This window comes from Sturnira hondurensis, unplaced genomic scaffold (genome assembly GCF_014824575.4).
Source record: "Sturnira hondurensis isolate 20B ecotype Veracruz unplaced genomic scaffold, ASM1482457v3 Scaffold0000867, whole genome shotgun sequence".
Lineage (NCBI taxonomy): Eukaryota > Metazoa > Chordata > Mammalia > Chiroptera > Phyllostomidae > Sturnira > Sturnira hondurensis.
The window spans coordinates 3,916,544-3,940,608 of record NW_028073498.1 but is presented as its reverse complement, the minus strand read 5'-3'; the positions used below and the strand labels follow the sequence as shown (position 1 = coordinate 3,940,608).

The 24,065-nt window shown below is 44.3% G+C and overlaps 1 protein-coding gene across 1 annotated transcript in view; it reads left to right on the top strand.

Moving 5' to 3' along the window:
* The first annotated feature begins 1,227 nt into the window (after positions 1-1,227).
* ZBTB38 (zinc finger and BTB domain containing 38) overlaps positions 1,228-24,065 on the top strand; it is a 73,223-nt gene continuing 50,385 nt past the window's right edge. Inside the window, exons 1-3 of the mRNA XM_037051586.1 lie at positions 1,228-1,544; positions 2,665-2,736; positions 19,287-19,352. The gene's annotated coding sequence lies outside the window, so the exon portion shown is untranslated. The remainder of the gene's footprint in view (positions 1,545-2,664; positions 2,737-19,286; positions 19,353-24,065) is intronic.

The window sequence follows — 24,065 nt, the reverse complement described above, 5'->3', positions numbered from 1 at the left end:
AAACGCTCCCACCCACACCTCTCACATACTTTGTCCACTGCAGTCTCGGATTACGCATCCACCACACACCACCAGACCTCCCTGGCTCTGTCTTCCTGTTGGAGCTTCTCACTCCCTCTGGGACCTTGAGGCAGATTCGCCCTCCTGGTCATAGTGGGCATCTCACCAACTCTCAGACCTGGTGTTGACCAGAGAGGGCATGAGGCCTACTACCCTAGACAGATCGTCCCTGATGGCTCCACTATTTTTTGTAGAATTTGGTTTCAAGCCCCATCACAAGCCTGCACTCCCACACCTGGACAGGCCCCCCTTGGTCAGTATTCATTCACTCACTGCAGCCACCTAGCATAGTCGTGAAGAGCACAGGATTTTCGATCCAAGGAGCCAGACTCCGCCACCAACTCTGCAGCAAGACAGCAGGAGTGTCGCACTCTCTGAGCCCTTCTGCTCTCATCTAGAGAATGGAGAGTAGTAACAGTGCACGCCCCATAGCTTTGTCATGATAATAAATGAAATAATCTTTGTGAACCTCTCAGCGCAGAAGCTCGAATACTCACTGGAACTATTCAGTATATGTTCTCTACTGTTTTATTTTAAAATAATCATTCATTCATTCCTCATGTACTTACTGAGCCCCGCACAGGGCCCTGGGATATAAATACCCTTCTCCAAGAGCTGTGCCCTCTTAAATTCAGGAAGTACAAGCTCACCCTGGGACCCAGCGCACAGAGAACTGAAGCCGAGGACCTTCGCACAAAAGCAGAGGAGAATAGACACTGACGGCTGGCTACTACCCACAGAGAGTGACAAGAATGTCTTCGACATTTCCACACCTCTTTTAATCCGACTGCAAGTCCCTGGGTGAAGGAGCACCATGAGGACGAGGGGGAGATGAGAAATCCTCAGAGGAACACGCTCCCCTGATTCTCTCTTTCACAGAGAGCGGCCATGCCTCTGCAGTGCAGGAGGGTGACATTCCTTGGGGAGGCCTGGCTGAATCTGCCTGGGACTGTTCCGGAAGTAGGAAGGATGGCCGGGGGGTGGGGGAGCGGCTGGAATGTTCTGGCCTGCTGCTCAGTACAGGCGAGTGTGCCGAGAGGAGGGCCCTGGACATCAAAGGTTCCTTTTGTCCCCTTCCGAGTGGCAGGGCAGCCCGGCCTCTGGTGATGACTCAGGCCTGGCCCTGACGTCACCCAGGCCCGGCCACTGGCTCCCTCTGCAGCCAGGAAACTGGGGAGTGGCACTCGCAGCTGCAGCAAATCTCAAAATAAGGAGGCAACTGCTTCTCTCCTCCTCCTCTCCATCTCCCCACAGCACACCTTTCTATTCTCTTCTTGTTCTTTTTTCTTTTCTTTAAGACTCATGGAAGGTTTTACTTGTATATCAACTTTCAAAATGTAAGAAGTCAGAATGGGTGACATCATCAGAAAACTATGTGGAGCTGATTTCGAGGAGAAGTGAAGAGCCCAGAGCAAGAAAGCGGTTATAACTCCTGAACCAGGGAGTTGGCAGCGTGCGGGTTTCAGAAGAGCCAGCGCCTCGGAGTAAGTGAAGGCCCACCCTGGGCCCCCTCATTCTGTGCCCTTCTCGGTGGGGCGCCATCTTGTTCCCTGACACCTAGGGCTCGGCAGGCCCCAGCCCGGGGGGAGTGGGAGGTGGGGAGAGTTGGGGCTGCATTTGGAAGACCCTCCAAATACAGCACCAAAGGGACCTTTCTGATCTCTCTCTCCTCCACAGGACACATTTCCTCCAAAAAAATATGGATATGACTAAGGCTCAAACCCTGGGGGAAATGGCCCAAGTCGAGCCTTTCCCCGTCACCCTCCTGTTTTGTCCCCTCTTCCTCCCTCCGCCCTCGTGCTCTGTTTTGGACTGCCAGAATGTTTGTTCCGAGTTCTGAACTGTTTGCTTCCTGGATCTTACACGGCATAATCAGACACAAAAGTGAACCCTGCTTTAGGCAAATACGTGCCCTGTGCCATCAAATGATATTTTCGCATTTAACCTGGTGAAAGATGGCAGCTCCGGTGAGAAAAGACCCACAACCTGCTGCCTTTTGCAGAGCCTGTTTCTGGTTGTCTCTGGTAGCTGTGGTGTGGGTGCTTCCGTTGCCACACCACCCTGCTTACGGAGAGCTGATTTCATTCCTTCTTGTGCCATCTGGGATGATGTTAAACACAAAGACATGTTAACGTATCTCTGGTGTCTGTTTTAACTTCACCTGTCGGAATATCTGAAGTCTTTGCATAGTCTATAATTTTCCTGGAAATTCCTACCCAAGAAAGTGAACTTCCCGAAAGAAAAGTTTTAACGTATGTGTAAGAACTACAGAGCACATAGGCATAGAAATCATACGCAGTTTTCCTGGCTTCCAAAGTCATTCCCTGGTCCAGCATCTAGTCTTTGAATAGCTTACTTACCCAGTAGAATTGTTTTTTAAAAATTCTGTTTTGTAATGATTGGCGGGTGGGGGGATGTGGGGGTATATTAAAAATGAATCTTATTTTCAAGGCAATGGGGAAGTTTGTCACTTACTGCAAGAGAGTGGTGAATTCCTTTGTAAACTGGCAATACCCTTCAGAAATGAACCGTCACACTGTAATATATCTGTTTTGTATGTCTTACATTTTACTTTTTACTTTTTGTTTTATTTTAATTTATCAGGTTGTCTTGAAGTGAGGCTTTGCTGAACTGTTTGTCTGCCTGCAAGATCTGAATGCTGTGACCACTAATTTGGTGAGTGTCATTTGTCCCTAAGGGCTGCTTATTCTGTTCTTTTGGTTTGCAGTAAGATTTAAGAAAAAGGGAGAAGGCCCAGGGACTTCTGCACACAATGGCAACAGAAGGGTATATACTAGTTAGGATAGGCTACTAGTTAGGCTAGGCTACTAATTAGGCTAGGCTACTAAGTTAGGGTAGGTTACTAGCTATAATAGACCGAAAAATGTGTAATGGCTCCAATAGAAGTTTATTTCCTGCTCACATGGTGGTGCAGGTTAGTGGGGTAACTCCCTCACACACATTCGGAGACACAGGCTGAGAGAGGCTTGACCTTCTGCACCGCATGGTTTTCAAGGTCATCTGGGATTGTTTCCACTTCCCAGGAGAAGAGGGAAAGAATGTGGAACGTGCACATGGGAAGTTTTCAGGGACCATGCGCAGAAGCGGTGCACTGGCCTCAACTCACATTTGATTGACTAAAACTCTATCAAGTGACCACATCTGATTGCAAAGAGGTCTGGGCAATGTAGTCCCTGGGTGGGGTTGGGCTACACTGGAGAGTTTCTAGGGAAGAGGTAGTCCTCTCTGGCCCAGCATAATAAGGAACTTAAGAGATGCTCACAGATAAGATAGCAGAATAAAGCAGTGAGAGAAGTAAAAAAAGTTATCAGGTAGTTAGAATTCCTTAACTGACACTCTTAGGTAACATCTGGCTGTGTGGACAAGGACCAGTGGATAAGATTTTTCAAGAGGCCTCTGTCCATTCTGACCCACGAGCACCACCATGCTGCCAGTGGCCAGTGAACCAGCAAGGACATTCTTCTTGTTCTTTCCTACAGGGTTCTTTTGGGGTAGGATCATTCTGGTCCTGTTTTCTGGTCCTGGCTCTAGTCATGCTAGCTGGAATTGTCCAACAGAACTCCGGTCCCCTGACTTTGAGCCCCGGTGGGCTATAGAGAAGCTCATGGTTTAATTAGCTCATGCTTCTGTCTGTTCTGGGGGCTCTGGGAAGCTACCGTGCATGATCTACTGCAGATCTCGGCATACTCTTCCATACTGTCATGGGTTGGGGTGTAGGGAAAGGGAGGGGAGGGAATCCCTGACCAAGACAGGATCTTCAAACCAAGTTATTAGAGAAGCATTTAAAAGTAGATTAAAGCCCTGGCTGAGTGGCTCAGTTGGTTAGAACACTGTGCTGAAAGGCCAAGGTTGTGGGTTCAATCCCCAGTCAGAGCACAAACAGGAATCAACCAATTAATGTGTAAATAAGTGGAACAGCAAATACGTGTGTGTGTATGAGTGTGTGTGTGTCCCTTTTTCTCTCTCTAAAAATCAAGAAATAAAAACATTTATTTAAAGACTAAAAAGGCTCAATCTGGGGAGATTATTGCTACCCTAAGGATTTGATATATAATTCTAGCTTTTTCTTTTCAGGAAAAATTTTGAAACATTTACTGAACATTGAATGGTAAAGTTATAAACCTTATTTGGAGAACTCTGAAACTAAGTTTATGTTTTATTTAGCCTTTTCACTATTATTGGTCTTAGTGCAGTATTCCCCTCACTGGTAAATATCAGAAGTCACATGGCAGGGGCCTCACAGTGCCCCTAAGGTATCATGAAGACCTCCAGTAAAAATGGATTGTAGCGCTGGCTGGTATGGCTCAGTGGATTGAGCACCGAACTACAAAGCAAAGGGTCACCAGTTCAATTCCCAGGCAGGGCACATGTTTGGGTCTCGAGCCAGGTCCCCAGTAGGGGATGCGCAAGAGGCAACCACACATTGATGTTTTTCTCTCTCTCTTTATTCCTCCCTTTCCCTTTCTCTAAAAATAAATAAATAAATAATTTTAAAGGACTGTAGATGCTTGCTTCAGCAGCACATGCACTAAAAGTGGGCAACAGTCTTTGCCTGAGTGGCCCAGTACCTAGTCCTCTAGTTGCGTTGTCAGTCCCTGGCTAGACCCTCTAGTTTCTGATTGAATTTTGCCCTGGACTGGACATCTCTGGCACCCACAGCCACACCCTGAAGAATACACATTGTCCATTGTGCAGGAAGGTCAGCTACTAGTTGATCCGACATAGCCTCCCAGGCTCTCAAGGAGCCTGATGCCTGGTCTCCGATTACTGTGTCTGGCCTTGGCCCAGTCCCCTCCCATCCGGATTGAGCTAAGGAGGAATGGAACAGAATAACAAACTGATATGTTACAAAAATGCTACAGCCTCTGAAAGTCCATTTTCTTGGACTGGTGGATCCTGAAAATGTTTACTGGGACTGGAGCTGGCTGGGCTAGCAGAGTCAGCTAACGATAAGACCAGGTTGATGGGAGAATGCAATGCCTGCTAAGTGTGTGCAGCCAAAAGAGTAAGTTGAGAACAAGTACCAGGTTTCAAAAGCTGGAGCCAGGTGGAGATGATCCGTTGTTGAAAGTCACCGCCTACTAGAGTCCACCAGGAAAGGTAGGGTCAAAGGCCACAGTCAAGGAGGAAAAGTGTCAGGGACTACTCATCTTTTTAATTCAACTACCACGTGATCATGGCTCCTCTCAGCCCTTAGTGTACAGGCACTGACCGCGAGCGCGTGTCTGGAGCAGGTGGGGTGGCACCAACCTCCCGCTTCCTTGATGTTTATCTGAACAGCACGGTGAGCACAGGTGTGCAACTGCCAAAGCAGACTCCCACTACTGTCAGTGCGACCCCTCCGCAGTGCCGGGACAGCATGCTGGGTGACTTCGCAGACACACCCACAAGACTGGGCTAACAAATACTGTATACACTTTGTGACGATTTGAATCTTCGACGCTTTCAAAAAAGCATCAGAGTTGACGCTTTGGGAAAAGTTAGATTTTCTTGAGCGTCCTTAATTCTAACTTCATTATTTTAAAACTTTTAATTTCACATGAGTTCAAATTTGGGCACCATTGTCTTTCCAGAGCCTTGGTATTTGAGGAACCCAGCCCAGACCTTGTGGGTTCCTGCTGAGCAGATGTGGGCTGGGCACAGCGGCCTGACAGAGGCAGTGCCTCCACCCCAGCGGGTTCTTGTTTTACCCCCCAAGGGTCTACAGATTTTATAGTACACAGGTACAAGCCCCCTTCTCACCGTGGTCAGCAGTATCAAAGCTCTATTTCTCCCTTGAGAGAATTTTGCGATAAGGCCATGTTATGGTCATCAAAGCCGAGAGTTTGTGATAATAGGCCTTCGTCATTTCTCATGCTGAAATCCCCTGATTTTTTGTCAAGAATGAAGTTGGAAAACACCACACTGAGACTTCAGGGTTTTGTTTTTAACTCAAAAGCCTCTGGTTTTTGTCAGAAATTTAAAGCTTCCTCCCATCTCTGAAATGCTGGGTTTTTTTTTTTTAATCCTGACCCAGGACATTTTTTTTCATTGCTTTTAGAGAGAGAGGAAGGGAGAGAAAGGGAGAAACATCAGTCTGAGAGAGAAGCATTAACTGGTTGCCTCCTGTACGCAACTGGAACAGGGATGGAACCCGCAACGGGGTATGTGCCCTGACCGGAAATTGAATCTGCAACCCTTTGGTCACAGGATGACACTCCACCCACTTAGTCACACCAGCCAGAGTGAAACAATAATTTTTTTAAATGTAAAATGGAGAGTCTGTCAGAATAAATAAGGTAATTAATATGAAACAGTTTGGACAACTTAGAAACATGCATGGCAAGGCAAAGTGTTAATGAATGTAAGTACTATAATCGTGGTCAGCACTGGTGTTTTGGCTTTTGATATTGCTACTAATATTGCAAGTATCATTATTTTAATTTTTTTGGTTTTGCCTTTCTAAATTGACTTTCCTCTGAGACCTTTAGCACTGCCCCTTCACTAGCCAAAGCATGTAGTGCAAAAATTTCAAGGACATCTAGAAAGGTTTGTCTATGGGCCAGAGAACTAACCACCCGGCTTCTAATCTCGCTCAGAGAGGCTTGACCCAGGATTCACTGAAATCTGTGAGGGTGGATTTGAGCCATCTCTCTGTCAAAAAAAAAAAAATTTGCTTCCTGGTATTCTCTGGAGCTCCCCGTGCATTGGCCAAAGGAGGCTGTGAAACCACCCCACGGAAGTCTTGACCCTGGGTGGTGTCTCGCAGGCCGGACTGCAGCCCACCACCTTCCCGAAGCCTCCAGTCATGACTGAGGTCTGTCTGCTCCATGTTACAGAGTTGGTTGGGGGGGTTATTGACAGAGGTAGTGGGCACGAGCTCAACCCAAGAACAGTGAAGATGTCGTTTCCGCTGTGAACCGCCCTCCCTGTCCCAGGTCCTGTAGTCCGCCATGTTTGAATGTAGCAGAAAAGTAGAATCTAGGGAAAAGGACTTTCTCCTTGACCCCAGTTCCTTGACGTTGACTATACCATGGTACTTTGCAAATGAGAACGTAGCTCAAAATTCACCCCCGACACTGGACCCCGTCTGTCGTGTGAGTTCTCCTGCAGCAGCCAGGCCACCGCTGGGCTGGAGTCCTGAGAGTTTTCATTCCGTGGGAGGCAAATTTCTTGTCTTGTCATAACCAGTCACCACACAAAATCTGGAAAACACAGAAAGATATTGAGAAGAAAACAACAACCAAATAACAATTCAATATTGACATCTTTATATATTTCTTTTCCATTTTTCATAGATATATATTTTCTTTTTAAAATTATTGAAATGCTATTTGATACGCTTTCTCTCACCCCTTGTAGCCGGTAAGCTGTAAACATTTTCCAAGTGACTAAATGGCCTGAACGTTGGCTTTTTAAGAACTGTGTTTCTATCGCACGGACGTCTCAGTCACTCTTTTTATTGATGGCCATTTTGATTTGCCTCCAATATTCTGCTGTTATAAATAGGTGAACATTCTTAGAGATAAATTTGTGTGCACATCTTAGGGAAAATTCCTAGGATTGAATTCAACAGATAAAATGGCCTATTTTTAAAGTTCCTAATGCATTTTGGTAAATTAGCCTCAAAAAAGTCACCAGCGTCTGTTTCAAACCCCAGTGCCTCTTCAGTTTCTCCCGTTGACATGCATGCTCCTGGGCTTCAGGGACACCAGAAGCTGTGAGGACGGGGCCTGGGGGTATGCAGTTTAACATGGCCTCCCCGTCCTTTTGCACATTAAAGCCTGAGCACTGTGGATATGCCATGTGCAATTCAACATCCATTTCAGCAAATACTTATTAGACAGAAAAAAGTTAGGGGACCCTGAGCTAGTATATCTAAGTCTGAATTTAAATTAAAGGCTCTTTTTTGGCTCCTGAATTTTAGATTTTCCCTTATTCGTGGTATGGTACAGTTAAAAGAGTATCAGCTAGGGAGTCAGAAAGCCTCATTATAGATATGAGATAACAGAGACCCAGAACAGTCATTTGCTGCTTGATGGTTACCCAGAGATTAGCGGCAGAGGCAGAGCTAGGGCTCTGAGGAGCAGAGACAAGGCACCAGAAAGTCTTCTCGCGCCTGAAGGAGCTCCTGCCTCAGCTAGAGGACTTCTTATCTGCTTTCTGCTAGGCAGGGCCACATCTCAGGACCTGGGTGGGCAGCCCTCGGGGTTGTCCACTTTAGTCGCCTAATGAGGCCAGACTACAGTGCGCCCTAAGCCAAAGGCAGTGACTCTGAAGGTAGATCGAGGAGGACATAGAGCAGCCATGTCGATAGGTCCATGACATGAGAGCCGAATAAGAGGTGGGGTCCAGAGTCAAAGCCAAGAGAGCAGGGACAGGGCGAGAGCAAGATCCGCACTCTGGGCAAATTTTAGGTCAAGGCAGGCATGAGTTGAAAAGAAGACAAAGCCAGAGCTAGAGGGGAGCTGCCATGGATTCAGCCTCAAGGACGGAGCCCCCATTACATAGCTTAATGGTCCTGGGAGGCACCTTGGAGGCCCCAAGCTGCACCTGCCCCTTTAAATCTGGTAGGTGCTGTGCACTGGGTGGCCTCCGGCTCCTCTGGCCAAAGGAGGGCCGATGGGTCAGAGAAGAGGCACCTGCAAATGGAAATTTAGAAAATTCTGTTACATCATGGAACATACAGTGAATAAACCACAACCAAATTTAAAATTCTCACCATCCTCTGAAAGGAAGTGTGCCTATTCATCCCATCTGCATAACTCTGCTCAGACCCATCAGAGCACGCGCCCTGGTCACCTTATCGTATCTAGCTGCCCTTCCTCTCACTTGACAACTGCAACTTCTGGGGCCAAATGAGCGTATCATTTGACTTTCAAGTTCAACCTCCACGGACTGCTCAGCTCCTGACAGTCCCATTTATGTTCAGGTCCTATAAATCTCCATGCCCAAGTCCACATCCGTCTCCTGTGACAGCACCAGGTGACGTACAGCAGCTGGAACCATAGGGGTACCTCTGCTGCCCCCATTATTCTACGTGCTTGGGCTACAGGGAATTTGCCTGTGATCACCAGGTCCACTGCTTCGGTGCATGGCCTGCATCCTCTCTCGGCCGTTGCCCTGCAGGACCAGTGCTCTCCTGAGTTTTGGCCTCCTGGTCCGAACATGGACCCAGGGTCATGATGAATATATAGATTCTGGGAAGGTCTACAACCTCTCTTGAATCAGGAGCACAACAGATGGAGAGTGACCCTCCAGACACAGCTGGGGCAATTGCGAGTTACCACTATGAGGTTGGCCTTATGCAAAGCCCATCTCCCTGGAGCCCTCGACAACGTCCTTGGCTGAGGCACCTCCTGATACTTAGATGGAGCTCTGACTGCTCACGGGACTGGATCCCCGGTCCAGGGAGGTCCATGTGGCAGTGACAGCATTGCCTCCAGATCTGAATCCCAGGAGGTAGAGTCTGTGACATCCAGGCAAGGTGTTCACGTGCTGCTGAAGATTCTTGGTCAACAGAGTAGGAAGTCCAAGGGCGAAAAGCATTTGGTTGGACCTATGATCCAACAAGTGTGACCGGTGGTTCCATCCTTACCCATCTGTGCTGATTCCATGTCTCATGTCTGCTAATAAGCATCTTTAGGAAGCTGCAGGAGGACCATGGCCCAGGCAGAGTTTATTCCTGTCCCTGGCTCTCATATCACAGCTCTCATATCACCTCATGGGAGCAAAGGTCCTTGGTATTATGAAGAGTATAATTCCCTGGGCCAAGAGTATAGCCTCAGAGAATCCAGCAGCACCAGATGGCAGTGTCCCACTACTGCAGGCTGGGGCAACTGGACAAACTGAAGGCTCACCCCATACCAAGAGCCCCATTTTCCATCAGCAAAATGCCAGACAGCCCAAGCTGCTATTTAGACAGCTAGCAGGGAAGCTGGAACAACAGTGAGAGATATCCGAGCATCCCCCCAACTCCTACTTCTTGACCGGGGACATAAAAGGGAGCTCTCTGTCCATCTATCAGCATGGCTGAAATAAAAAATACTGACGTTACCCAATGCTGGCGAGGATGTGGAGAAATTGGATCTCTCATACACTGGTAGTGGGAATGTAAATGGTACAGCCACTCTGGAAAACAGTGTGACAGTTCCTTCAAAAGCTAAGCATACACTTGCTGTAAAATCCCCCTCCTGGGCATTTACACAGGAGAAGTGAGCAATTGGGTTCACACAGGAACCTGTCCGCGAACATTGAAGCAATTTTGTTTGTCATAGTTACCAAGTGGAAACCAGCCGAATGTCCTTCAGTGAGTGAATGGATAGCAATCTGGTACATCCATCCCATGGAATATTATTCAGCAGCGAAAAGGCATATATCCCTTAAAATTTTGGGTTTTATTTTTTATTTTATTTTATTTTAAATCCTCACTGGAGGATATGTTTACAGATTTTGTAAAGAGGGGAAGGGAGAGAGAAAACATCAGTCTGTTGCCTGCTGTACGTGCCCCAACCAGGAATTGAACCCACAACATTTTGGTGTACAGGCCGGTGCTCCAACTGAGCCGCCTGGCCAGGGCGGCACGTACTCCTTATGTACAATTTGAATGATCAAAAGGGCATTTTATGCTGGATGAGAGAAGGCCAATCTCAAAGGGTTCCACACTACGTGATACAACATTTTTAAGGTGACAAAGTTACGGAGAGAGAACGGATCAGTGCTGGAGCTTAGGGCTGGGGAAGGTGTGACTGTGGAAGGAGTCTCTTTGTGGTGGTGGAATAATTCTGTGTCTCAGTCGTGAAGGTGGCGACTCTGGCCTACACACATGATAAAATGTCACAGAACTACACACACACACACAAAGAGTGCATGGAGAAACTGGTGAAATCAAATAAGGTCTGTATCTGAGTTAGTAGCATTGCACCAATGCCTATTTCTTGGTTTAGACAATGTACTACCATAGTGGAAGATATTATAATTGCAGGAAGCTGAATGAAATTATACAATTCCTGTACTATTTTTGCAACTTCTTGTAAATCTTAAACTATATCCAAAAAAGTTATTAAAAGCAACTTAAAAAAATTTTTAAGTTAAAAAAAGGGATGTTCCCCACCCCAGGAAAGGGGGGTCAGCCACTGGTTTCTCTTTCGTAAGCAACTCCTATTGTTTATTTTGCCACTTTCTGATTTATGGTCAGGCTTCTGTGGCAGCGTCCTGATGGCTTCAGCCTCACCCTCTGCGCCTCAGAGACGCCCGTCTCACACGAAATCAAAGCTCAAGTATTCGGCACTGAGCGCGAATGTGTCCCCCTCCGCCCTCCCCGAGACTGTGACTTCAAAGTGAGATAAAGACTCCGATCGAAAAAGTGGTCTCCCGGTGAAAATCTAGCACGATCATCCTCCTGGCCCTGCACAATCATTTCTTTTCTGGAATGGCTCTTTGTCTTCTCTGCTCTTCATACAGATTATTCTCTTCACCTTCACCAAAGAGCCCCTCCTCTAATGGAAGCAGATTAACCCTTCTTTGCCCCCTTTCAATCTCATTCAGCTGAGAGCTTTCCGTTAACCGCAGAGCTCTCTCTGGGCCTGTGTCCCAGCTGAATGCTACCGGGCGAGATGGCTGCCTTCCCTTTGAAGTGCTTAGGCCTCTGTCAAACACTCTTTGTCAGACTTGGCCTTGGAAAAACAGTTTTGAAACTAAGCTTATCGTGAGCTGCCTGGGTTTGCAGTGTGGAATTGCACAAGGCCATGGGCATTTAGGGCAAGGGGTACTGCCATGCTCGCTAGCTTAGAGGGCCCCATCTTAATGAAATTCTAGCTTTCCTTACTCCCTTGCTCTGTGAAGGGGTCCCCAGTATCACCTAAGATTGAAGCTGAGCAAATAGGGCTGATGTCTATGTGGCATCCTGTCTGGATACAAGACACTCGCGCACAAGCCGCTGACCCCCAGGTCTGGCCTGGGCCCCCAGCTTCCTGCCACGCCCAGACCGGCGGCAGCGATGCACGTTCCTTGCGCCTGGCTGTGGACGGCAGGCCCAGAAGGTCTGCTAGAACGCTAACACTCTGAATGGCTGATTTCCAGTAGGCGTTGCTGAATCTCCTAGTTTTTGTACCTTTTGGTTTCAAAACCATACTGAACAATGGAAAATGAAACCTGCAGCTTATTTTTAGCTGCTCATGCTAACTCATGAGATTTTTTCTTTGCAAACCGAATAAAATAGAGTCTCCTTCAGCTCGCTAAGCTTAATCTGATTGACTTAAATAGCAATCAAGCCTACTTTGCTGAAACTCTCAAGAGACCCTTGGGCCCAGGTGATGTTTTGGCCAATATTTACTGTTTTGCTTAAAATTATATTTAGTTGAGCTTTTTTATTTAAAAAAACTAACAAGTTATAACATAACTATAACATTTTCACCTGAGAGGAGTGGGAAACAAGTTACAAACCCTCCATATTAACACATATTCATTAATTCATTTATTCTATTACCATTTATTAAGTACCTATTTGAGTGAAATCTTGGAATTAAAAAAAACGTTGAGTCAGTATGCTGAACTACAGAGAGCAGAATACTAGAAATTAGGAAATGCGGCTTTTACCCTGGTTGCTGGAATCTTCAGCTACAACAGTCTCTTCAAACCTGACTTTCTTCTCCCTTGAAGAAAGAGTTTATTTAGATGACATTCCCTATAATTCTGCGAAACACGCTCTGCCGCCCAGGGCCTGAGGAAGAGTTGGGGCACTTTTTGGAGACAGTCGTATTGCTGTCGGGTCACTCCTATTTCTGCCTCCCCTTCCGTGTTGTAGAGCGGACAGAGTTAGACAAGGCCTGCGGTCCACTTTCCAGACAATGTGTTGCCCTTCTCGGTGAACCAGTGATTGTTTGGAAGACTTCTATCGGTATTTTCCATCCCCAGGTCTATTCCTTAACTCATGGAGTGGGAGGCCCAATCCTAGGAAGTGGCTTCAAAGCTAAAGATACCAGTGGCAGTGGTGGGAGCAGAGAAAGGAACCCCAGGTTTGGTGCTGGCCAGTCAGCAGTTAAGTTAACACACATATGAGCCAATTTGTTGCACTAGGCAATGCTCTAGGTACACTGGGTGATACATAGACTTTGCAGGAGGCAACCTTGAGATATGAGTAAAGACAGGTAATTCCTTCCATCCAAGTACTAACCAGGCCCGATCCTGCTTAGCTTCCAAGATCAGACGAGTCGGGTGCGTTCAGGGTGGTGTGGCTGTAGTTTATAAGTCAGGTAATTCCATGCAACACAAACTTCTTGTGCTTTCGTCTTCAGTCCAAAGAAGTAAAAATTCACTGAGTTTTTTTAAGCTGCTCTGGTGAGAAGGGGTGCATGGTTATGGCCCTTCTGGGCTGCAACTCATTTATCTGTGAAACAAGAAAGCAAATGAGTTTGTTTCTCAGTGGAATCCAGGACTATTTGTTGCCCAGCATGAAGAAGAACACAAGGAGAGGGTCATGCACTCACATGGGGTAGATCTCGCCCATGTGTAAGAGTTCTTCCTTCTCACCTTCATTTACAGCCCACCCTCCCTTTTCAACCTAGTTGCCAATCTCTTTAGAAAGAAGAAACTCAAAACAAACTCCTTGCTGAATATGTATTTCAACTCCTTGCCAATTCAACATCTAGAAGACCCCGTGTTCTACTTGCTCTCCCTGTGGGCAGTGTCCAGCAATCATGACCGCAAATGACCATGTGATTAGGGATGCAGAAAAGCTCTCCATCTCCAAGTGCACACAAGGTCTTTATTAGTGCCATGTTTCAAGTGCAGTAAGAAATGAAAGCAGGAATTATTCTCTTGCTAACTCTGAGGCAGCGACATCGAAAGTGACGTGAGACGTGTTGAGGATATTCCCCCAGGAGAGTCTGAGCTGAATGAGGCTGGGGCGGGATGGTGCCCACCACTGACTCCCTGCAGCCCTAAGTCACCACTTTTTCTCTGTTGAAAACCACATGGTTCCCATTCCCCTTCTCCCCCCAGCTCTTCCCTGGAGGGTAACTTCAGTTTGTTCCCCAAGGCTTGCTGCCCCACCCTTGCCATCAGGCGGGTATCCCCTCCCCACATCTCACAGAGATGCTCGTGGATGGGGGCAAGCTCCTCCCTAAGAACAGGAGGAGGCTTCCCGGAATTGAGACTTCTCGGGATGTCTGTTCATTCACCCAGCCCTTCCTTCTACTGCTTCATGAGCACTGAGGAAGATAACCCTCCTCTCAGATTTCCAGGCAGGGTGGAACCGATAGAGTTGATTAGAAAGCCCCCTTTGAGAGCCATCTGGTTGGCATATACAATTACTGCCAATGCGTGAGACAGTCAGCCGGCCATGTAGCCAGGCAGCAGTCGTCCAGCCCTGGCCTCACTGACCTAGAAAGGGAGCGGGGCTGGGTGTTTTAGAGCCACAGACTTTCAGAGGAGGGGGTGTTAGAAGCAGGGGCAAAATGTACGGCTGTCAACGTATCATTAAAAGGATACATTTGAAACGCTGGCCTTGATGGAGGAAAATCTCTTACTCAGAATGGAGGCCTTTTAAAAGTCCATTTTCAAAAATATGTTGGGAAAGGAACTTAAAATACCAACTCAGGTTATCTGTTCAGGCCAAAAACACCTGAAAACCAGGTCAGTCCTGACTGTTACACTGATTTTCCTATAATCAATCATTTAGATGAGAACAATCTAACAACCTGATAAAGTTACTCACAAATGCTGAACACATTAGATGTAACAGGAAATGAGCTGTGCTGTACTTTTCTTTTGAGATGTACTTTTTAATACAGCCAATGGGTTGTTTCACTTATTGAGTGTGTGATCTGGGGCAAATCACCAGACCGCTCCCTGCCTGTCTCCCCATCTGTAACATGAAAAGACTGGGCTTCACAGGTATTTTGATCAAATGGAAATGTAAGCTCTTCCACTTATTGCCTCATAACATTTCCAAACTATGACAAACCTCTGATCAAAATTTTTACTGCTTATTTGTTACTGCTTTCTACTCTTAACTTTCCAATGTGGTCTATTTCGTTCCTCCTGGTTTAGTCTGTCTATTCTGCCTGCTGGCCCAGCATCCCAGGCACCCCAAATTCCCAGGGCCTGGGGAATGAGGCTGGTTCTTGTCAACAGGGGTAGTCGTGGCTCCGGGGAGGTGGGGCCCGTCTTCCAGGAGTTTGCACGGTAAAAAGATTCCCATGTTAGGGCAGAACGTGAAGGGGAGTTTTATCCTATTAGAATTGCTGGTAAGACCCAGACTTTGGAACTGGTTGGACTTGGGTTTGAATCCTCACTCTGCTATTTATTCGTGATCTCGATTTATTCCTCACCTAAAGCAGATGATAACTAATATTCACCTTTTAGGATTATTGATTCACAATTAAATAATGAAGCTAAAATATTGAGTATACAGTACATTCTCGATAAATAGTAGCTATTATAGACTTAGCTTTGATCAAGAGAGAAAGCAGAAGACCCTGCTCAGATCTCTAGGCAAACTGCAGGTGGTCAGAGTGCCCTGGGCTTCCCACAACATTTGGGCTAACATGTCCCCCAGCTGCATTTTCAGCCATTGATAGATGGCAACCGTGTTGTTTACAGGACTAAATATACTATAAATAGGTGTAATAGCTAACCTTATAAAAGTTTTTGAACTTTCTAAATTTTAAGAATTTAAACAAAAATGTTATATTTGATAAACACTTTATTGTAATACATGTAGATCCAAGCAGCCTAACCTGATGATGAACTTACCCACAAACATTGAGTGCCTATATTAGGTGTAAACGGAAACCAGCTGTAATTTTTAATGCAGGGAATGGAGTAAAGAAATGTGCAAACTGATCCAAATGTTTATCAACCAAGGATTCCTCTGAGACTCAGTGCCCTGACTGCGTTGTTTTTTTTTTTTTTAAACACAGAGGCTCCAGCTTTGCTTATACTTGACTTAAGTTATTTGCATAAGTCATGCAATTTTATTTCAATGCACAGGACCGAAAATAAAACGAGTTCAGGCTGCAGAACAATGGACTGCGAGCAAGTGAGAGCCTTGACCAAAGTGAAGGGCGCTCCCCTCACTGCGGGCTCTCTCCCTCTCCAGCCTGCTTCTGCCAGATTAGTTTGGGTTCCCTGTGCTTGACTCAGCCAAGTGGTAAAAACAGGTTAATATTTACATCACGGAAAAGGGAATTGTCTTTAATCTTAATGTTTGTGCATATGTCCTGAGGATGCTGGTGAGGAGCACGAATTTTTAAAAATCAGAAGTGAATGCATACCCTCGCCCCTTGTAATCATGACAAGGCTTAAATAGTTCAGGCATGAGCATGGTTTTTTAAAAGTACAAAACAGGATTTTCTAGTCAGAGAACGTCTGCCTAAACAAGCTCATCTGCCTGAACACTTTCAACTGTAGTTCCAATTTGTTTAACACAAGCAGGTTTGGTAAACAGGCCACGTCAGCTCATGGAGGGAGCGTTGGGGAACATCACAAAATATCCAGCACGTGACTTTTAGGCCCATTTTGGCAGAGGGTAGAGACAGAGTCCTACAAAGAGTTTTGGAAACTGTTTGCCCAAGTATCTGGCTTATGGGTACCAGTAGGATACCTGGCCCCATCCCCCACCTTGCTCCCATAAAGGGGACATAACACTCTTCACCCATCTCTTGGGAGCCTGACATGGATTACTGTCCTTTATCACCCCAAGAAGAGGCGTCATTGACTTAGTTCTATGTGGTTAGAGTTGACTCCGTATTGTGACCAGCTTACAGGATAATAATTTGTAGTATTTCAATGTGAATGCCTAGTTTGGATGTTAGTAACGGGGAATATCTAAACAGACACTGATAGCACCAAATGCCTCGGTGATCGTTCATCCTCCTCCAACCTCATTCTCAGGACCCTGCTCTACAGATGACGTTATATTGCATTGGTACCTTGTAACTCAGACTGGTAGTCTCTAATTCTCGGCCCCCGTGGTGAAGGAGGAATTAGCCTAAGGATACTCCATTCTAATTTTCTGTCGCTGTCAATGCTAACCAAGAGCTCACAGAGCAAGGAGGTGGGGGTGGGGAAGATGGCTCCCCCATTGATGTTAGACCAGGAGCTACCATTTCCATTAGAGCCACGTTTATTTCTGGAATAGAGAGAGCAACGTGCTCCAAAGAGAAGAGGACTCGATGTGGTTCAGGTATGACCAGCCATCTGGACAACCCGACTCAAATACTTTGAAATGTATGGGAGGGAGCTGGGCTGGGTATTTTCCACACATTGAGCTAAAAATCAGTGGGGAAGGAGAGGGAAGGAGATAGAATGAGAGCTAGAAACAAAAGATCTGGTTGTGAAACCTAGTACCTGAGTGAGGATGTTCGAATACGTTTTCTCCTTTAAAAAAATTCTGGGAAACTTGAATGTTTTGCTAGCACAATTATTTTTAGCCAGTCCTTATAGAAAATAGAGGCGCTAGAGAACTAGCAACCCCAGAAAATACTCATTTATTTTTGCATGTGTTAAAATTAACTACCATTAGCATATCCAGTGATACAATAGGCAATGAAAGACTTTTGGAGAGATATGAAGAAGAAAAATGTAAATATTATGTATTCAAAATCAGTCTCATGGCATTTTATAAAAATGTTGGCTTATGTCCAGAATCTAAGGGTGGGGGTGGGTATGGTTTCTTTGTAGCTGAAGAAGGGGTGGAAAAGAATCTGTTCCATTTCCTTAAAAATAAAAGACTTCTTGTTTTATACAGCATGGTAAATGAAATGCTCTTCTGTTTTTTACCTGCCGGCAGGATCTGGAGGAAATTTTTCTAGCAAGCTATGCTGTTTTTCTCTCTTTGGGGATATGGTGACACTGGTTTTGTAGCAAAACAGTGTTTGCTTATTAGGCATTTCTTCAAAATCCTGAATAAGCAGCTCTTTCCACATTTTTTTTTGTTCCACATGTTAAACATTTCATTGCAATCTGAGCTTCAATTTGTGTGTGTGTGTGTGTGTGTGTGTGCGTATGCTGATAGAAAGGACTGAAAGGGGATGCATAAGAATTCTGAAAGGTTTTTGTTTTAAAAAATTAATTCCTACAATTCTGTATCGGAATCTCTACAGATGGTGATTCCAGTTTATTACATCAGCCAGACTAGATCCCATCAATCCTGAGCAGCGGGGGTAGAGAGGTGCCATTGAAGAGGACACGAAATTTGGTGTTTGAGTAGATGAGATTTAATTTTCAGAAAACATTTCACTCATAAAACGGATAGCACCCCAGTGTCAGCCCTGACCTCCATGATGTCAATGTCATCATGCAAGCGTAGCTAAGATAAGCCTCAAAGTAAAACAAAGAAACATTGCATCTCAGCCCAGCACCATTTCTTCTCTTACAGTACGTACGCTCCCTCTCTATAAATATTGCCTTTTGGATTTCTGTTAATGGCTTGTTACTTTACAGTTTAGCCCTTAGAGGGGGAGGGAGGAGAAAAATGATTTTGCACATCCTATGTTCTGAGCAAGTACAGGAAGCTGCTGTAAGTCAACATTATTTAGGTCAGTATCCTAAGGAGAGCTTTTATCGTTCGTGCTGGTCAGCTAGCTATACATCCAAAGGAACTCAGCATCCATTTATTTCTCTGTCCTGATTGTATTCTGCTTCTAAGTTTAAGCAAATTTATTCACATTTGAATACCATTCCAGCCGAGGATGTATCTGCCGCTCTGTACTGCAGATACATTTAGCAGGATACATTTACACGCTTGTGGTTAGAGGTTATAGCGCCTCCGATACAGACAGCTGATCATGCATTCTTCTACAAGTCTGCCGGCACCATTTAGGATTAAAAAAAATAATCTAGAAATGCTATCCCTTTTATAATATTTTTTTGACTTTGCCATACCTTAACAGTTTTATTTTTTGTTGTTGTTGTTATCAGCAATTCTATGAAATTAACAGTCTATAAAATGCATCCCAAACCAGATACATACTGTATTGAAAGCTTTCTTCAAGAAGAAGACATGACAGTGTTCTTCCCAGCTGATTTTCTTCCTTAGCAAAAGGATTGTCTGATTCTCAGAAGCAGAAGGACACAGTCATTGTGCAGCAGCTCTGCTTAAGTGTATGAAATGCCTTCTACTGTCTGGTTGCAGAATTTGGAGTTGGCTAAACAGTGTTTAGTGATTGGGCTCATCTTGCATCACCAGTTGATGACATTTTTCTTTGTTCCCTCCTACCCAGTTGAACCAGGACTCTGAGGCTGATATGCAATGTCACTTCCAACATTAATCAGATACTGCATTTAAGGTGAGCTGTCCCTTGCTTCCTCCTTCCCCAGCGCTCGTGTGCTGCATGCAGTGCGTATCGTGCCCCTGCGAGCCTAAGATGGCAGGCAGGATTAGCTGTGCTTGTGCTGTGTGTGCATGCTGTGTGTAGAATTCATTACACGTTGCCTAGTATTTCAGATGTGAGTATGTAAATGCTCTGTGTGCCATATCATCTGGTAGTGAAGACTTATTTTTGCCTCATTACAGCCTTAGATATTTCAACATCACCTTTCAGTTCCGATTCATTTGCTTCTGGATGTTTGCTTTTCATCACATTCAAAATAGGATTTTACCTTTTTTTTTCTTAACAAAGCAAAAAAGAAAAAAACCCTAAAAACAAAACAACAACAAAACTCTGCTACCAGATGGTGTCTCCCCTTTCTTCTTGCATTTGCTGTCTTTTAAATAATGTATGTTGTATTGTTAATTAATGTGAATATCAAATTAAACACTTGAAACTTACATGTTTATTATGCAGGTAGGAGGCAAGGTGAGATCTATTTTTAACTCGTACGCACCCCACGGTGTGCAAACAACTTGGTTCTCAAATTTGTATTTTCAGTGCTGGTATCAGTGGTTTGATTTTCAGCAAATGTGACAGTGGCCTTTACAGTGGTCAGCTCCGGGCTTTGAACTCTCAGGAGGAAGGGAAAAAAAAATTCAACACACCACCTCCTTGGTTGCAGCCTCAGACAAACCCTGGATGAGAAACTTCCTTTTTTCAATCCTGTTTTCCTGTTGATAAATTCAGTTCTCGTGATCACAGTACATCCAAGCTGTTCTGCGTATGATCTTGTGTGTGTGTGACAATTGCATCTAAAACTTGTGAGCAAGAAGACGGAGAAATCGGTCTCCATCGCTTCACATAAAAATGGCCGAGAGTCTTGTCATACTAGCATTGCACTAAGTGATACATACAGGTAGGTTGAAATTTGCATGTTTTATAGAATTTGAACCATGCAGCAAGGATATTAGATGATTAAAATATGACTTTTAATATAAAAATAAAATAAGGCAGTTGTAATTTGGGGGGGGTGTTATAAAATTGGACAGCCTTTCCTATTCAAATACTATAGAAATATATAGCTTTTAAAAACAGAAAATGATTCTGTGATAAAAGTGAGATGATTCCTTTTTAAAAAAACTCATATATGATAGGCGTGGCGCCATGAGACAACAAAAGAAAATTTTTTGAAAAGTCTGTTGATTCAGCTTCATTTTAGCTTGAAACTAAAAATAAATGGATTTCTGGAGATAATTTCAAAGAGCGCAAACAAGCTTAATATGAAACATTTAAAATATTTAAATTTTAAGAAGCGGTCTTTAAACGTGTTACATGAAAGATGAAAAATAAGAGCTTACATGTCTAAAAAATTAATCTTAAATAATATACAAGAATAAATCTACTGTTTATTTATCTATTGTATGGGGGACAGGAAGAGTTATAATTTTTAAAGGGGGAAATAGTATGCGTAGATGGCCCTGTTAGAAGAAAGAGCTTCACTGAGTGAAACACAGTCCCTGGGATGGTTCACTGCAGACCATACAGCTGTGGTTCTGCAAGCACCAAATTCTGGCACTATGCAAAATGATTTCATAGGCTCTTTCCTTTCAGGGTAACCTCTCAAATATATTTTAGTTTCAAATGAACACTGGGCCAGAACCTGTTTCCTTGGTAACCAAATCTTATTTAAAAATGCAATAACAGATATGCAAAAGATTATCTTAAAAAACAAACAAACAAGTGTTTAATGAAACATTTACAGTGTTTTCCTCTCCTATAGAGTCTGCACTGGTTTTAGACATTTTTAAAATGCGGTCTTCAAGCCTTAAAACCTAAGTCATATTTCTACACATATAGAAAGCTTTGCACAGTGAAAGCTTTGTTTTTCCCTCCTTTGTGCTCGATACTTTCAAAATTAAGGTTTTCTTTGTAACATGCTCCAGAATGCTGGTCAAGGTTTGTGTACAAAGGTGTAGTTTCATTATCACGAGTTCACCAGCGCCACTGAAACAAAAGGCACCTCAGAAATTCTGAGAATCAGAAACTGCTTGTGCTCTTGTTTTTCTTGATCCCTCCATTGGTAACCTCAGAGGTCTGGGTGGAGAAAGACCCTAAGCCAAGCCCACCCCAATGATAAGGGCATGCAGAGCCTCTGTGGAAACGTCCTTGCAGGTGTGTTGGGGGGAAGGTGCTGTCAAACCCGGAGCCTCCCTGAGGCTGGTTCCGAGGTGAAGAACCTTGACATTCAGGACCATTTGTGTAAATAGTTGCTGTATTCCAGCAGCTTGTCGTATGCCAAAGCACTGTCTGTAAAATCAAACCTCTTACGGGCTAAAGGGTTGTTGCTGTTGTTTTTGTTGTGTTGTTTTAAGGCCAACTTAAATATTTTGCTTGGGGTCTTTCTCTACCTCATTTGTATTAGATCGTGATTCATCTCATAGTGATCTCGTTCTTTGGTCTGCCATGAAATATCCTTCCTGTAACACCTTTTTGTTTTTTTTTTGGCTGTTCGGGAGCCATTTTCCTTCCTGCCTGTGACTTAAATGACTAAGTACGTTTTGAATATAGCATCAATCAGAGGATCATAAACTGAAGGGAAATGTCAGAAATCTAATTCAGTATTGCCTATTTATTTTAGTACCAGCAGCATTAACAGTTGCAATAGGATCAAGCTAATTGTTATTCTCTCTTGAGCAAATAATGAGCCAGGCATTTGTAATTAATATACTCTTGCTATCCAAAAAGAGACAACTACAATGCCTTCTATTTTGATAGGCTATTTACCAGTTAATCATTTTGAACCCATTGGATTCTTAATCACGAGATTAGGTGGATGCAATGGAATTGTTTTACCAAAAAATGAATTCCTGATGGATTCAACAATGTATCTCTTCATTATAAAATGCTGATCCTTTTGTTTTTAACTCAAGCACAGTTGTGTCATCTTGGAGATTTTCACCGCTAATAATCTTTTTTGTGGCATTGTTCATTTATGTTGCTCTTGGTCTTGCCTAAAAGAATTTTAAACACAATTCAAGAAGCTTGAAAGCCAAATAAGAATTTTGGGAAGTACATTGTACTATTGTCATTCTAATAAATAGACCAGTGAATGGAAGACTAATCATTATTTATTACTTGGTGTGTTTCGCCTTAATGCCTTGCCTCCATATTTCACAGAAATGTTTACAAGGCACAGTGCTTTTCCAAACTTACCCATTTACAATTATTATTGGATTTCCTAGATTAGCCAAAACACTTCTTGCCCATTGTAAAGGATGGCACTTAGCCCTTCTCATTGTTCAGAAGGCTACGCTTAGCCCATTACCCTTTTTAGCTAAGGTGTTTATACTGGGCAGGCCAGAGCAAGTGCGACAGGAAGAACGTGCAAACAACTGTTTTATTCTCACCAAAATGAAACGGGCAAATCTGTGGTTTTTCTGCCTGAATGATTTATAGTATAATATTTTCAACTCTTTTCTTCTTTGGAAAATAGAAAATGTTTTTCCAAGCCTCAACTTGGGCTTTTTTTTAAACCCGTCTGTAGTAATGATCTATTTAGTTAGGTAAACAGTAAATATTACATTCAGTCATCCAAAACATATTCATTCAGGTTAATATTTATTGTGTCGATACCTTCTAATTCAAACAGATCTCATCTCTTCCTACTAGAGTGATGTTGATCTACCCTAACCATTAACATGGCTCTCTCATAGATAGACTGGTAGCCAGGCTATGTTCTACAGCTGGTTGACATAGAAAGAAGATTCTGGAAAAAGATCTAGCACCTTTCCCTTTAGTGCTAAAGCATGCTAAGCCTGTGAGTTCCTGGCTGACACATTTATTGAGCACCTATTATATGCCAGGCATATTTCAGAGGTTGGAAATACAATAATGAACAGGAGAGACCAGGGTGTGCTTCTCATGGACCTGCCTCTAATGTGGTGCGTAGTGGTGGTGGGGTGTGGGGAGAATAAATACCTAAACAGTTGACTAAAGGAGATAAGTACAAAGACGAAAAATAAAATTAAATTTTAAAAAGCAAGGCAACGTGTTGGGAGGAAGAGAGACACTTTAGAATGGTCGGCCAGGGAGAGCCTTCCTGCAGAGGTGGCATATGAGTGGAGACCTACATGGTAAGACAGTTCCAGCCAGGGGTGGCCCAACCAGCCAGACGCTCACACTCAAACTGCGCACTTTGCTTTCTCACTGTGACTGCCACCCCAGCAGAACCGCGTGTGATGACTGTGGATTGAGCCTTATTAGGTAAGCTGCCCCTGCAGTGAGAAAGGTGGGTCAGGCCCCCACACCTGGTTTCCAATTCCCAGGACTTGGTGCCACTGGAGTCTTTGCTTTTGACCTGGTCCCAGTGGGAAACAACCTAAGAAGGCACAGTGGGACTCTGGACATGGCACTCCCAGGTGGTGATGAAGTTTTGCTACAGGTTCAGTGCCAACCCAAGAAATCCGCAAAAGAAGAGCCTCTCAGAGCAAAAATAGAAAATGAATTCTGGGAAGCTTTTTGCTTTATTTTTCATGAGAATTCCAGAGTTTAAACTTAGAGCCAAGCTCTGAGCTAGCCATTTCCTTTCATTTTTTTCAAAGGCAAAAGGTGGACAGGTCTGTCCCATCTTGCTCATCAATTGTCGTTGTCCCCCAGTGCCCCCCACTCTTCAGCTCTGCAGGCCTCTCT